The sequence below is a fragment of the Strix uralensis genome, chromosome 2 (assembly GCF_047716275.1).
Source record: "Strix uralensis isolate ZFMK-TIS-50842 chromosome 2, bStrUra1, whole genome shotgun sequence".
In the NCBI taxonomy this organism is placed as follows: Eukaryota; Metazoa; Chordata; class Aves; order Strigiformes; family Strigidae; genus Strix; species Strix uralensis.
The window spans coordinates 113,825,851-113,841,196 of record NC_133973.1 but is presented as its reverse complement, the minus strand read 5'-3'; the positions used below and the strand labels follow the sequence as shown (position 1 = coordinate 113,841,196).

General features: G+C 48.0%; 1 long non-coding RNA gene across 3 annotated transcripts in view; it reads left to right on the top strand.

Annotated features, from left to right (window-relative positions):
- LOC141939683 (uncharacterized) overlaps window positions 1-12,787 on the top strand; it is a 71,007-nt gene extending 58,220 nt beyond the window's left edge. For 2 of the 3 annotated variants that reach the window (XR_012627694.1, XR_012627695.1), the window contains exons 5-7: window positions 228-389; window positions 727-841; window positions 12,308-12,787. This is a non-coding gene — a long non-coding RNA (uncharacterized LOC141939683). The remainder of the gene's footprint in view (window positions 1-227; window positions 390-726; window positions 842-12,307) is intronic. The other variant, XR_012627696.1, reaches the window with a different exon arrangement.
- The last annotated feature ends 2,559 nt before the right edge of the window (window positions 12,788-15,346 follow it).

Below are 15,346 nucleotides of genomic sequence, written 5' to 3'. Positions count from 1 at the left end.
TCACTGTGTCCTGTGGCCCTTCTTTGGGAAAATTCTCTTTTTCATGAATTCCTGAGGCACATCTGAGCAGTCGTCACAGGAATTAGTGATTTTCCACCTTGGGTTTTAAACTGTGAGCTCTGTCGGAGGAGGACAGGGAATCTCATAGCTGTGGAGAGCACCTAGGACATGTGGGGCCCTAGTGAGACATGCAGATGTAATTAATGACTGTAGAGGTCTTCCTACAGGAGCCAGCAGAGCCAGCCCAGCTCCCAGGTCCTCCAGGAACCTTGTGGGACTGGCAAGAGAAGAAAAAACCACCCCGAGTGTGTTGGCCCCACAGAAGAGGAGTTTTCAGCACATGACCTGCGGCCTCACTGCCTGGCCTGTTTCCCAGCGCTCAGTGAAAGGTAAGTGAGAAAGGAAGCTTGTTTTCAGCAGGCACAAATCCAAGGAATTGGCTGTGTGACTGGGAGATGGCTCCATGGGTGGGAGAAAAAAGTAAAAATGTCAGTAGGGATTCCTCCCACCCAGAAACATGGATAACCATTGTGGCACCTCATGGAGGGGAGGTTGCTTCAGAGGGCAACCACCCTTCACTTTGCTGTTGGTTTTTGTTGTATCAAAGTGAGATAAAGTTCTGTGTCAGTTTCTCCTTGAACCTCTGTCTTCTAGGGGCTGAAATAATAAAACCCAGCAGAGAACCACTCAAACTGCTGTTGTCTTTTTTTTTCTCTGGGCAACAAGACTACTTCAGGGCAGAGTAAAGGACCCAAAAATCCTAGAAGGAGGATTTCTGTGCCGTGGCCACTACAGGTGAAGCCACAACCCTGGGATCCCCTCAACCACCAGTGTCTGGCAGGTTTGAGTCATCTCAGTGCCTTGTTTTCCCCTTCCTCTCTTTCTCACTTGGGTTCTGGGCTCTGGGTCCCCTCCATCCCCTCCTGGCCAGGACCCAGCTCTCCGCTGCGATGGGGAGGACAGTGCCTGCTCAGCACCTCACTTTCCGTGTCTGTTAAATGGGACTGTGACACTTAACCAGCTTTATATAATCCTTTGAAGGACAAAAGTGTAAGAGCAATTATTCAGTCATCCAAAGATCATAACTGGCAGAGTATTTATTTCCATGTCTGATATATGTGAGATCCTGTGTAATTTGGAAGACTTCAAGGAAAAGGCAGGTCACATGCAACATCTGAGATAAAGAGGGAAAAAGGTAATGTTTTAACTGTACTCTATTTATCCTAGGAAAGAGACACCTCTTACATAGTTGTTTCTCGTCTAAATTTCTGAACAACTAACCAGAGAAGTCAGCACGACTTTCTAGACTGATGTCAGACTAGAGGAGTGAGTCTTGTGACAAAAGAGGCCATCTACCTCTCAAACTGATTAGCTGCTTTGAAAAGTGAATATAAAAGGTGGAAGATTTTTTTTTTAACAAGACAGATAAGCCACATTTCAGCTGCAGGACAGCTATCTCCTGGACCTCGGTGCTGCAGAGCTTCTGTGGAATTACTCACTCCTGATACAGAAAGCAAGAGCAGGGATATTTTTCCCATTTCACTGGGCTACACCCAGTTGTAACCATATTTAAACCTTCCTTTTTCTAGCTGCCAACACTGGGTGGCACTAAGTAACTCCTTCTGACACTTTACAAAATTGACTCTAAAAACCTGAATCACACTGACTTGGCTCCTCTCTGTCCTGACAGCAAATGCGTTTGTTTGAGAAACTTCTGATCATATGGTTGTTGTAGTAGAAGCATCTGACTTGCATGGCACCTTTTGTACCTCCTTGGTTTGCTATGTTGTTAAAGCTCTCCTGAAACCCTGGGCTCACAGGTTTGGCAAAGGTTCAATGTGCTGTTGGACTTGAAAGCCAAATTTCCTGTACTGAGGTGAGAATTGATGGAATACTTGAAAATAACTGTGCTTTATGCTGGAGATTTAAAACGAATCTCACAGAATCACAACATGGTTGAGGTTGGAAGGGACCTCTGGAGATTGCCTAGGCCAAGCCCGCTGCTCAAGCAGGGTCAGCAAAAGCTCGTTGACCAGGACCATGTCTAGTGAGGTTTTGAGTATCTCCAAGGAAGGAGACTTCACAACCTCTCTGGGCAACCTCTTCTGTTGATCAACCACCCTCACAGTAAAAAAGTATTTCAGTTTGTGCTCATTGCCTCTTGTCGTGTCACTGGGCACTGCTGAGAAGAACCTAGCTCCATCTTCTTTACTCTCTCCGAACATCAGGTACTTAAACATAGTTAAGATCCTCTCTGAACCTTCTTTTCTCAAGGGTCAACAACCCCAGTTCGCTGAGCCTTTCCTCATGTCAGTTATCCCAGTCATCTTTGAAGGACTCACTCCAGTATGTCCACGTCTCTATTGTACTGGGGAGCCCAGACCTGGACACAGCACCCCAGATGCATCTCACCAGTGCTGAGCAGATAGGCAGGATCACCTCCCTTGACCTGCTAGTGACTTCCTAATGCAGCCAAGGAGGCTGTTGGCCTGCTTTACCACAAGGGGATATTGCTGGCTCATGGTCAGCTTGTCCACCAGGAGCCCCAGATCCTCTCTGCAAAGCTGCTTGTCAGCCTGGTCAGCTCCCAGTGTGGACTGGTGCATGGGGTTATTTCTTCCAAGGGGCAGGAGTTTTCCCTTCATTGAACTTGATGAGATTGATGTCATCCCATTTCTCCAGCCAGCTGAGGTCCCCCTGAATGGTGACACAGGCAACTGGTGCATCAACCCCTACTTCCCTCCTCCTCTGCAAACGTGCTGAGGGTGCAGTCTGTCCCATCATCCAGGTCATTAACGAAGATGTTAAAAAGTATTGGACCCATTATTGACCCTGGGGTTCTCCACCAGTGCCTGGGCTCCAGCTGGACTTCATGCCACTGGTCACCACCCTTTGAGCCTGGCAGTTCAGCCAGTTTTCCATCCACCTCACTGTCCACATATCTAGCCCATACTTCATCATTTTACTTATGCAGATGTCATGGGAGATAGTGTCAAAAGCCTTGCTAAAGTTGATATAAACAACATCCACTGCTATTCCCTCATCCACTAAGCTGGTCATCTCATCATAGAAGGTTGTGGAGTTGGTTAAGCATGGATTCCCCTTCATAAAAACAAAATGACTTCTCCCAATCACCTTCTTCTCACTAAGCCTTCTCCATGTTCTGCATGACCAGGTTCCCTCTTCCCCATCCAGCAGCAGGCCCACATTTTCTAGCCATAGAAGCCCTCCATGTCCCTCACCAGATTCAACTCCAGGTGGGCTTTGGCTTTCCTAACTCCATCCCTGCACACTCCAACAGTGTCTTTATAATATTCCTAGGGTTACTTGACTCTGCTTCCACCCTTGTGTTTTTTGTGTTTGAGATTTGTCAGGACCTCCTTGTTCATCCATGCAGGCCTCCTGCTGCCTTGGTTTGATGTCTTGTAACTGGGCATAGACCGTTCTTGAGCTGGTAGAAGGTGATCCCGGAAGATCAACCAGCTTCCCTGGACCTTTCTTCTTTCCAGGACTGTATCCCATGGGATTCTTCCAAGCAGCAGTCTGAAAAAGTTAAAGTGTCCTGAATCTAGGGTTGTGATCCTGCTCTTTGCCATACTCCCTCCTCTCATGATCCTAAACTCCACAATCTCGCGGTCACTGCAAGCAAGGCCACCCCAGCCTTCACATCCCTCACCATTTCATCCTTGTTTGTGATTCTGAGGTCCAAAAATCGTCTCTCCTTGTTGTCTCTTCAATCACCTGTGTCAGAAAGTTATCATCAGTGTACTCCAGAGACCTCCTGGATTGCTTGTGCCTTGGTGTGTTGCCCTTCCAGCAGGTATTGGGATGGTTGAAGTCTCCCATGTCCTCATCGGCCTGCAAACAGGACACTTCCTCCAGTTGCCTCAAGAAGACCTCAACTACTTCTTCCTGATCAGGTGGTCTACAGCAGACATCCACAACAGTGACACCCATGTTTGTTTGCCCACTTATCCTGACCCATAAGCTCTCAGCTGGCTCCTCATCCATCCAAGGCAGAGCTCCATGCATTCCCACTGTTCCCTCAAATCAAGGGAATCCCCCACTTTGTCTACCCAGCCTATCCTTCCTATAGAGCCTGTGTCCATTGCTGGCAACATCCATAGCAGTGAGCTATTCCACCACAACTCATGATCGCAATGAGATTGTAGCCCTGCAATGGCACACAGACCTCTAATTTCTTCTATTTGTTCCCCATGCCATGTGCATTAGTGTACAGGCACTTCAGAGGGGCACCCAGTCGTGCAGATTTCCCAGAGTAGGTATGAGAGCTTCCACCATGAAGTTCTCCCATAGGGACTTCCTCATCTGTGTAGATAGTGCGGAGGTTCTCCCCCTTCAGCCCTGTTTTGTTGATTATGATGTGTCTCCAGTCCACATCACACTGAACCCTTTCCTTGCCAACCTGGTCCAGCACTTCCTCACATGATGGTGGGTTGCCAACTTGCTCCCCCATTGTTCCTATGTTGAAGTTATTCCCCAGCAGGTTGGCCAGTCTGCTGGCCCACTTTTGTCCCATTTGGTGAGGTGGATCCCATCCCCTCCCAGTAGTCCTCAGTCCTCAAAGAGACCCACAGCAATAAAATCTTTGTTAACAGCAGCTGCACAACCAGTAGTGGCACCACAGGATCCATCCACTCCTCCTGAAGCGCTTCCCCATCAACAGCAGGATTGAGGAGAAAAACAGCAGGGACCCGATGCCCTTGGCCCTCACCCCCAGAGACAGGTAGCTATGCTTGATGTGCTCCAGGTCTCCCCTGGCCATTTCATTGGTGGACTCATGGAAAAGCAAAACCAGAGCCCCAGCAAGCAGCAAACCTCCTTAGATGCCAGACTGGGTCAGCAGATGGGGACCTCTGTCCCCTGCAGCAGGGAATCGCCCAGTGCTGCCACTTGCCACATCCTCTAGGTTCTGCTGAGGGGCTGGGGCAGCCAAGCATCTCCCTGACCCTGGCAGGAGGTCCCCAGTGTCCCTCAGCCCCAATTTTGTAGAGCTTCACCCTCCTTCAGGAGCTCAGCCTGGGCCGAGGCTGCTGGCACCACAGGGGCTGGCCAGGGCCCATTGGAGGCTGCAGCATCCTCAACCACAGCATCACCCAGGTGGTCCCCAAAGGGCTCCAGGAGTCCCCCAGCAGCCCCAGAGACTTCTTGAAGATCTTGAAGTGGAGCCCAGACACTGCCATGTCTGCTGGCTGCCACTGCCAGCTGCGCACTGTGAAATTCCTCTTAAAACAAATCAGCTTTAAAAGAAGCACAACTGGGAACGCATGGCTTTCATACCCTGCAGGCAGTGCTAGCCCTACAAGTGCCAAGGCTGCCATTTTAATGGCCTGTAATGTCTCCAGTGGGCTTTGTGGGACCCTGCTGACTGATGCTGGTGCATATGGTGATGGATGCAGCAAAAAATCAGGACCAAGTAGTGTGTCCTCAGAGGACATGTGGCCATTCTCAGCCAAGCCACCCATGGAGACCCATTGCCATGTCCTAATAATAAGAATTAGCGTTGCTGTGTTTGTACCTATCCCTAAGAAGGTAAAAAATATAACAGACCTATCCACAGACAATAGGTGGTATAACTTGATGGGATCATAAAGATTTGTGTCCTGAAAGCAAGGACATAGAAACACCAATCATAACTAAAAATCCTCAATATGGAAATTAAATTACATAACCAAATATTGACATGGCCATTCTGATGGCGGCTGAGGAAGAAGCTGCCCACAGCAAGAGATGGAGAGTACTGAAGATGTCTCCAAGCAGAAGAGCTGGCAGAGGGTGAGACCAATTGGTGGTTACATTAGAGCCAGAGCAGAGCTGATCCGTACACCAAGTATTACCTACAACATGCCTGCCCTCTCCTGTGGCAGTGGGAGGGGGGGTCCAAGTAGAGCCAAGGATTTCTGAAGAACAGTTGAAAAGCACAATTTCTGGTTGATCAGAACTATCTGCCAATTGGAGTGCAATCCATTAATCAGATTTAACCTATAAAATTAGAAACATCAAAATGTCTTGCTTTGATATTTCTGAAGAGATGTGTTTTGACTTTTTTTGAAGTTGATATCACAAGAAAGTCCAGACAAGTAGCACTGGGGAGAGATATTTGAAGGCCCTCTCTACCTCAACGGGAGTGAGGATTTACCTGACATGTGCTACACCTTAAGACCGTGGCCAAATCACAGGCTGTGGGCCAGCCTGCAACAGAGCTCTCCTAATCCTCCTGCTCAGGGTATAATGTTGTATGAATTATTTATTTACATTGTTTATTGGACCAGATAGAGCAGAATATCTACAAGGCTAAGTTCCCTGCCCCAGAGAGCTGTCCTGGGAGCCAGGAGGTAGTAGTTGAGAGTGCTTGTGTCCACCTGCTCAGGGCCAGCCCACGTAAAGTAGGTTGGCCTTGATTGAATGACATGGCACTTGACTCCAGCTCAGTTTGTCCCTGTGTGTTGTGCCTATGGACCCAAGAGAGACCTAGTATTTTTGTAGGGTTTTTTTTTAACCTCAGCTCAAAATGCCTGTGATAATGAAGACGATGCTGTAGCTCACCAGTGTTGGGTTTCCATAGTGTAAAACAGTCAGGGTGTGTTGCAGGCCCTGGACTGGAGCATGAGAGTGTTCAGGAGCGCTGGAGGATGGAAAGGCTGGTGGGACCATGCTGGAGGAGGGAAGGGAGTAGTTGTACCCAGAGTAGTGCTTCTTGGTGGTTGGAGGGAGCTGCTTGTCCAACTTCAGAGGAGAACATGGGCATGTGCTAACTGACACAATGGGGACGATCAAGGATGAGGACCCATGAGTCAGCTGGAAAGTTGTTTCTGACAGTGTAGGTACATCTGACGGGCATGTCTACATCTCCAGCAAAGAGGGGATGGACTCCAGCCCTGGGCTTCTGCTCATTCTCCACTGGACTCTCTGCTAACTCTCAGGCTTGGATTTGGATCACTCCAAGTAGCTCTTTCCAAGACAAATTTTCTCCGCAGGGAGCAAGCTCTAGGTGCAGTGTCTGTGAGCCCAGCATTGCCACGCTGCCCTGGCCTGCTTTTATTGAGCAGCATAGGCACTGTCAGGCTAAGCCAGTCTCCTGCATTGCTGCGCTCCAGTTCCAACATGGCCCTAGTGCTGCCTGGCACACCGGGTGTGATGCTGCTTTTAGGAAGCCTTTTTTCAAATCTTTTTCTGTATGAGAAACAGAAGGGTTTTGAACTTGCATCTTAGGTGCTTTGAGCCTATGATGTCGTAGGCAGTGGATTACAGTCGATGATAGCTTTTCTTCATAAGCCTTGCAGCTGAAGACAAGATCTCCTTGGGAATCCACCTTTTCATTGCTGTGAGGGTTTTGGGGTTGACCTATATCATGTTTGTTCACCTATATCATGATTGTTTGACTGCTGAACAGAAAAATCAGCTATTGGCAGATCTGCCTTGTCAAATAGACAAAGACTCAGAAGAGGCAGAAGTTCTTTGGAAAGAGGCCCTGGCTTTGCAGGGATCACAGGGCTTTGGGCAGAATTCAGTCAGAGGATAAACCCTGCTATCCAAAAGGATAACTTGGGGAAAGGGAGTTGCATGGGATTTTTCCGTTGCTGTAGGAACCTTTACTGTAATTCAGCTCATGTTGATTAATAACCCTGAATGCTAGATTCTTAAAAAGTGATTAGTGAGATCACAGTGGAAATAGAAACAGATGTGCCATCTGTTACACAGTGTATGGGGTTTAGAGGGAGGTTTTGCTGAAACACAGTTGTTCCCGACACTGACATGAGACTTCACTGCCGTCACCTTCCCGTTACCTCCCCAGAAGCTGAACACCCCTTTGAACATATGAAGTGAACTGGTGGGATTTGCTGTCAGTGGACTGGTGGTGCAATTCTAGCCAGTGACTAGGTTGAGAGCTGAGCTATGGTGGCATCTCAGCCTTTAGGATAAGCCATTGTATAGGACTTTGCCTCAGAGATGCTTTCCAAGTGACTGAAATCCCAGAGTGGGGAAATCTGGGCTTCGGCCTGGACTTGTGCTTGTGCCTCAGCGCATCTTTTCCTTCAGTGAAATGTAAACGCTGAAAGGTTGGAGGTGGTTTTTTCCAATCCTTCTGCATAGGTGCTCATATACTGTATCCCTGCCCCCAAATACTCTTCGTTTGTACTGTAGTCACTCGCTGCAGGTCTCAAGGATTATCAGAAGCACTAAGCAGCTCTCAGACAGCAATTGCAATTATGCTTCTACAGCTGTGATTGTCCACAGCTGTGCTGTCTGTCTTCATCCAGAGCAACAGAGGATTTTAAGGAACAGTGCAAGGCTGGAGAAGGCAACACATCCATATGTGCTTCTCTAAATCTACCCTGGCATCCTTCTGGCTTTCAAAGCATCTGAAGAGCAAAGTGCACATTTGCGCTGTTCATAGCGTTGCTGCCTGATAACTAATATCTGGTCTAACAGGCAAAGCGCTGCGGCACCTGGGGAGAACAGGAGTGGGTTCCCTTTGATCTGCAGGGCACCTTTTTCAGCGCAGCTGCACAGCCAGGTAGAAAGCTGTCAGGATTCTTGTTTTCTTCTTCCTTTTTCAGAGTAAATCTCACGTCTCGTACTCAAAGTCTCTGGCAGGCCTCCATTTACAAATATATCTACTATTTATTATTTATACAGAACCAGAGAAGGGCCATTGCTTTATGACCATGTAATAAAACGGGTCACTGCTCCCCGTGTGCTTTGAAGCCCAGGACCTGATCTGGTAGAGATAGAAAATGGGCTGCATGCACGGGAAGGGGATTGTTATAGTGGATCCCTTTGCAAAGACCAGACTTAAATACACAACACACCTACAAAGCATAGGTACAGCTTTACAGGGGAAAACGAGCCAAGCAGCCAGCTGCCCTCCCTCGAACAGCAGCCTTACGGGGGAAGATGAGCACTGTGCTCCAGCAACACTCTTGGGGATCTTTTGAATGTGGGATCTGCTGGCATTGCACTGGTTTTATCTGGGTAAAGCCAGCTGTCCCTTAAAAGAAATGACTTATCTGTCCCCCCTGTTGCTCCTCTTTCCCCACCACTGCCCTCCATTAGCTGTCCTTGTCCCTGAGGTCTCCACTGGGACCAAGGGGCGTAGGGGGGGAGAAGGTGATGTGCCATGAGGAGGAGGATGACCAGATGGATTCAGCATGTGGTTGTGCTTTACATTTCCAGTATGCCATCTCAACCCCACTGCCACCCCCAGCTCCAGCCCTTTGTGGCTGTCCCTGAAGCTTGTTCCCCAGAGTGCTGGGAGGAACTCGGTTTGGGATGCCAAAGGGGGAGAGGGGATGGCCTGGAGAAGGCCACTTGGTAACTCACCTCCTGGTCAGAGGACGCCCAGCTCCATCGACTCCAAAAATCCCCCCTGCAGAGGACACCCATGGCCGTGACACTGAATGGAACAAAGAAGGTGTACCAAAGACTGAGGAGCAAGACATATTAAATTGGCTAATCTTTTCATATGATTACCTGTTTCTCTTGCTTTCTGTCTGCCTCCTGGGACATGCCACTGCCATCACCCTTCAGGACACTGCAGCGGCGCAGTGCTGTCTCCTGTCAGTGCCTCCTTCTGCCCAGCTGGCTTGTGGTCCTGCTGCCGGCAGGCTGCCTGTCACATCACATTTTGGGAGATGCAAACTGGTGTAAGGAGAGTAGTTTCTGCCTTTGCTTCTTGTCTTTTTGCTAAAGGTTTTCTTTGGGGTTAGGGATTTGGGGACTAAAGCATGTATGGTGATCAAGGAGGGCTCAGTTTTGCTCTTTGGTTCCCTATAGTGATATTTTGATACCTCACAAAGGGATGAGGGGACAGGCCAAGGCAGGGCAGAGCGCAAGCGAGATGATGCTCCCTTGGTGGTGGCAGCCCTCCATCCTCATCCCATGCAGAGCTGCACCCCAGTGAGCCCGGATCTCCTGCAAGGATGACACGGTTCTCCTGGGCTCTCGCTTGTTCACGCAGGGCTGATTCAAAAAAGATGTTGGCAGAAGATGTTACAGACCTTTCAAAATCTCTCTTCATACACCAGCACTTTCTTCTCTCCGTCCTCGGGCAGGAACCACAAAGATCTGGACCACATCCCCCAGCCCCAGAACCCCAGAAAGCAGGAGCCAGTGCCTAGCAGCAAGTTCTCCCAATTACTTCTTTTTAAAAATGCTTTCACCAAACAGTTGATTAATCCTACACAGTGATCTCCCCAAGCGCTGTGTGCCATGGACAAGGACCATGCGCTTACCACACAGGAAGAGGATGGAGTCTGGGCTCCTCATGTGAGCCCTAATGGCTGAGGGAACAAGAGATGTTCTCAGGAAGCGCATGTGCAGTGGATACCTTAGGGGAAAAAGTCACATAATGTAAATTTTCTTCCCTCCAGATTCCTCATATGCAAGCCATGGAAACAAAAATACATCCTTACTCTCTTTTTCCAGGGAATTTTCAATGGAAGAATGGAAAACTTTTTTTTAAAAAAAAAAAAAAAAGTAAGGATGTGGGGAATCTCACCAAAATTGTCTGAAGTCTCTGAGCATGCCTGCCTGGCTGCCTGGGCTCGGTGCCCAGGGACCCAGCGCCCTGGAGCTCAGCAATGCTCAGGAGTTGAGGCGGCTGTGCCCAGGGTGGCTTTTCCTCTGGTCAGTGCTCACACAGCTTGAGTGAGGACACAAGAGAAGGTGCTGGTGGGACTTAAACACTTTGCCTGAGCAGCTGAAAGAGAAGTTTTCTCCCACAGTTTATTGGGAAAAGCATCGGAGTGGTGCGGCTGCCAACACAGCCACAAGGTCCCCACGCAGTGACAAAGGTCTGCACCCAACGGCACGCTGAGGCAAGCTCTGACATGGCAGCCCAGCCTCCTTGGGGACAGAAACCACTCGATGCTGGACCTACAACAAACCACGACAACCTTTGATTCTGCCCCTAAGGTCTGCCTGCCCAAATAATTCGGTAATCATTACCCCCCCACATACCCAAGTATAACCACGTACTTTTCACAAGTGTTTAGCAAATGTAATCTCTGTGTTTTATACCTTTCAGTCATTGATCAAGCTGATATGTTTCTCCTTTGGACAAATAGTCATTACATCTGAAAGTTTACGGCTGGGCTTTGAAGTTAATGTTCTCTGAGATGAAGGAGAAAGTTCACACTTCTTCTATTGCTTCCAGCCCCTCTGGCTGCAGACCAGATAAGACAGCGATGCCTTCAATTTACAAGTGATGACTATTTTTGCAGGCAGAAAAGCCAAAAAACTTCTTAAAATAATAATGGCTTGAATCCTGTAGTGCTCAGCAAAATGCTGGGAAAGGAGGAAATGAATCCAGGAAAACTATGGATGTTTCAGAACTGTTATTTCTCTGTTTACTGTCTCAGCTTAATCTGAGGCTGAGTCTCCCTTCCTCCGCTTTTGCTGCTGTTATGGCCACATTGCCTTAGGTTGCCCACAAACTGCTCTTTTCCACCAGCAACCCATGGGGAAGAACCGCCACTGCAGACAAAAGGTTTTTCCCTGGCTATTAACGAGTCCCTCCCCCTAATTGTCCATGATTAGGTAAAGGAAATGCTACATTTACAACATACTCTATTAACAGCCAAGACCTAGTGTTTAAGCTGGAGGGCGTTAAGGCATCCAGTTCCTTCACACTGGTTTGGAAATTGCAGTCTCGGTGTGACTTTTTCAAGCCTTCTTCCTACCCTCCTTCCTACTTCAGCGTCAGCCAGGCTGGGGCAAGCCGGCTCCTCCAGGCTTTGCTGGGAGAAGGCTTTTAGCATCTCTGCCCGAGGGGGGCTCTGAGGGGCATCCTGTAAATGCTCAGAGACAGATTGTCACTGCCTGCAAGCTCCAGGTGTAGTAACTGAGGCTGAAAGGGAGAGGGACGGGTTTTTCCAGGGCCTCAACTAGCCAAATTGGGGAATTCTCAAAAGATGGCAGATCCACCACCTACCTGGGCAGCGGTGCCTGTGCTTGCCTGCATCCTGCTCCCCTCTAAGCCTCTTCACTCAAAAGTGGCTTTTCCGTTTGACCCCACTGGCCATGGGACTGGCCAAAAACAGAGATGCCAGGAAGATCCATGTGTACCCCACAGCTGGAGTTACCTCAACCCGTGCTAGGGAGATGTAAAATGCAGTTATGTCAGGAACTCCTGCAGAGCATGCACAGGTACCATTAGCATTTTGATACTGCCAGTGAGTGGATGCTTATATAGCTAAAATACCTTCTGAAATGTGATTTACAAAACGGCAAGATTTCCAATATATGCTGTCTAATTTACAACTGAATTACATCTCTGTTGTAGCACATTAAAGGAAGGATCAGTGTACTGCGGCTCACAGCTGGGCAGCATGTCAGCTAAACCTGCTTCTCCCTTTCAAGCACCATTGGGGACCAGCAGAGGAACAGCACAAGGCTCTCAAGCCACCCTGGCGCGACCACAAGGACCAGTCAGAAAACATCCCAGGAGGTGACAGCAAACACCAGGGTGCCACCAGCATCTCCCGCACCAGCTGAGAGAGTGAGAGAGTCCCCCTCCATCACTAGAGACCTGCAGCATCCTTTGCCAAAAGCAGTGGTTCCCTTTTGTTCACACCTGCGCTACTAATTTGCCTCGATTAGTGTGACTATATGGGCTCTGGGGCATTTCTGATTCTCCTCCACATCTTGGCAATGGGACCTGCCTCGCTGAACACTCAGAAAACTCCTCCCTTCTTTATTTTACTCCATTTAATCCATTGCTGCAATGCTAAATAAAATCTACTTATTATTAACGCCCCCCCCAACAGTAGTGGTTATGTCTGCTGCTGGTTTAGCTTCCAAGTAATTTAAATAAACAACCGAACCATAAGGAGAAACTATTAAACATCCCCTTCCACTGGACATCAAGATGCACCAGGTCATTAATATTTCTTTATCGCTGCAAATTTTGATGCTTAAAATCCACTCCTCCATTTGTCAAATGGGATAATTCTTAAATGTTTTCAATTATCCAACTAATTAGCACTAAACCCTGTATTGCAGTGAATGCTACGTTGCACAGTGTTTCTCACACTAATTTCTGTGGAAGGTAGGGCCTGTAATATGGCGCAGCCCTCGCAGTGGGGAGGTTTTTCATCTTCTAGGGCACCATCACCCATTTTTGCCCTTGCCTTAAAAGGCAGCTAATACCCCTTCCAGCTTTCCTAGGCAATCATCAGCCACAAAATCAGTGTGGCGCTTGGGAACATCAATGTCAGGAGGCACGAAGGTGGTTTTTCTGCTGCTGGTGTTGGGGGGACCTTTTGGGAACAAACCCCACTGTGTTGGGGGGACCTTTTGGGAGCAAACCCCACTGTAACATCCCTATTTTGAAAAACACCTGGTCTTTCCTTCAGGAGCACCTACCAGTGCTCAGCAGCACAGTCACACGCTGCGGACCTGGCAGATGCATCTTCTGCCTGGGCACTCGGGCTGGAAGCTCTTTTAGGAGCTTTGATGCTTTTCCCTCTGTTCCCCTGGGGAAGTCAGGGCTGGCATGAGGGGGGTCCTGGGTACTGGCAGCACCAGGGCATCCCTCGCTGTGGCTTCTGCTCTGCTTTTCACACAATGCCCGCTCACTCCCATTTTTGGAGGATTCAAAGTGAAGCTCTGTACCCCTCAGAGAAGACACTAGTCTGTTCCCCAACTCCATTGCAGAGTAATTTCATTTCACCATAAAATGATCTTGCTGCCCAACGTGGAGCAGGTCTGGAGCAGCCCCCGAGAGGTGCAGGGCTCTGCATCCCATTAGGGCTGCCCAGAGGAAGCCGAACAGAACTTTTATTAAATCAAGCTCAGAGTCAATGCTTAAAGAAGGGCTTTTTTGAACTAGGAGCTGAACCTCATGTTTGGTGCCCTGCCAAGCTCAGGATAGTGCGAGGAGGAAAAGGAGATGTATTTTTGGACTGCATGTCTGCGAACAGGCTGTTAGATAAAATTAAAGAGGCTGTTTATAAAGAATCCTCTGGTGGTGAAGCAGATGTGGAGGCCCGAGTTTATGACAAGATATATTTCTGGTATTCGCATGAACAATCATTTTCATTCAGAACTTTCCTCATGCTGTAATAATTTGTTGGTTTGGGGTTGGGTTTTTTTATTTTATTATTTTAACTGAAACTGGCATGTTGCCCTCATCACTTGTGATAAAATTGTTTGTTTACTTATGTTGTGGTAACCGGAGAGCTGGACTCAGTCTCTGCTTCCTTGGATGCTGGTTGTTTCCTACCAGAGCACTCGAGGCCACTTGACACAGGTAGCAAAGCAGAAAAACAGCATTTAATTATTTTCTTGCCATGTTGTTTGCGGATGATGAACACTTTGGCTTCTGCAGGCCACTGAGCTGGCACCCATAAGGCCTTCTCTTACTCAAACCCCACAGCACAAGGACTGCCAGCCCTGCTCATGCCTGGCCTGACACACAGGCAAAATATCTTTGCAGGAGGCAATGGACTTACTTCATAGAATCATCGAATATTTGGGGTTGGAAGGGACCTTTAAAGGTCATGACCCCAAACCCCTGTCATGAGCAGGGACATCTTCAACTAGATCAGGCTGCTCAGAGCCCCGTCCAACCTGACCCTTGAATGTTTCCAGAGATGGGGCATCCACAACCTCTCTGGGCAGATTCCCCAGAGCAAACTTCAGGTTTGCTCTGGTACAAAACAGGAGCTGAGTTTTCTTCTGAACCGATGTTATTCTTTACCAACCTATGCTTACCATCCAAGAAAATACTTTGGATTATGCTTAATGTTATATAAATACATGGAATGTGTTTAATAGATACTCCTGCAGCTCTAAATGTGTTTTAAAAATACGCTGCTTTCCTGAGCATTGTAGGCAGCAAAGGCATTGCTGTGCTTTTACAAGAAAAATCGAGAGCAGGAGCGCATATTTGTAAGTGAAGAGACATTATCATTAATTATGCATGGTTTGAGTTCGTGCTGACTTGCCATTCTTCCTTGGATCCTGCCCTGAGTCCTGCCTTTCTTATGGCACAGATAATAACTTAAAAGAAAGCAGCCCAACACAATTGCCATGATCTGTATCTACATCAGAGCATCACATATGGAAGACATAATATTTGATAGTAAATTTTTGCTTTGACATTATATTAGAAGTTAAGCGAAAAGGTGTCAGCCTTGGCCTAGAGTTTCATGAGTGCCACAGGCTGAACACGCTTCTTCAGGCTCTTTTAAACCTTCTCCTCCTCTTCCAAAAGGAGAAACTCGCAATCTGGACTCAATTGAACCTTAAAGCCATAAAATTCCAGGTTCCAATAAATCTTCGTTTTATAAAAACACATCCAGCATATATCAAAACAGAG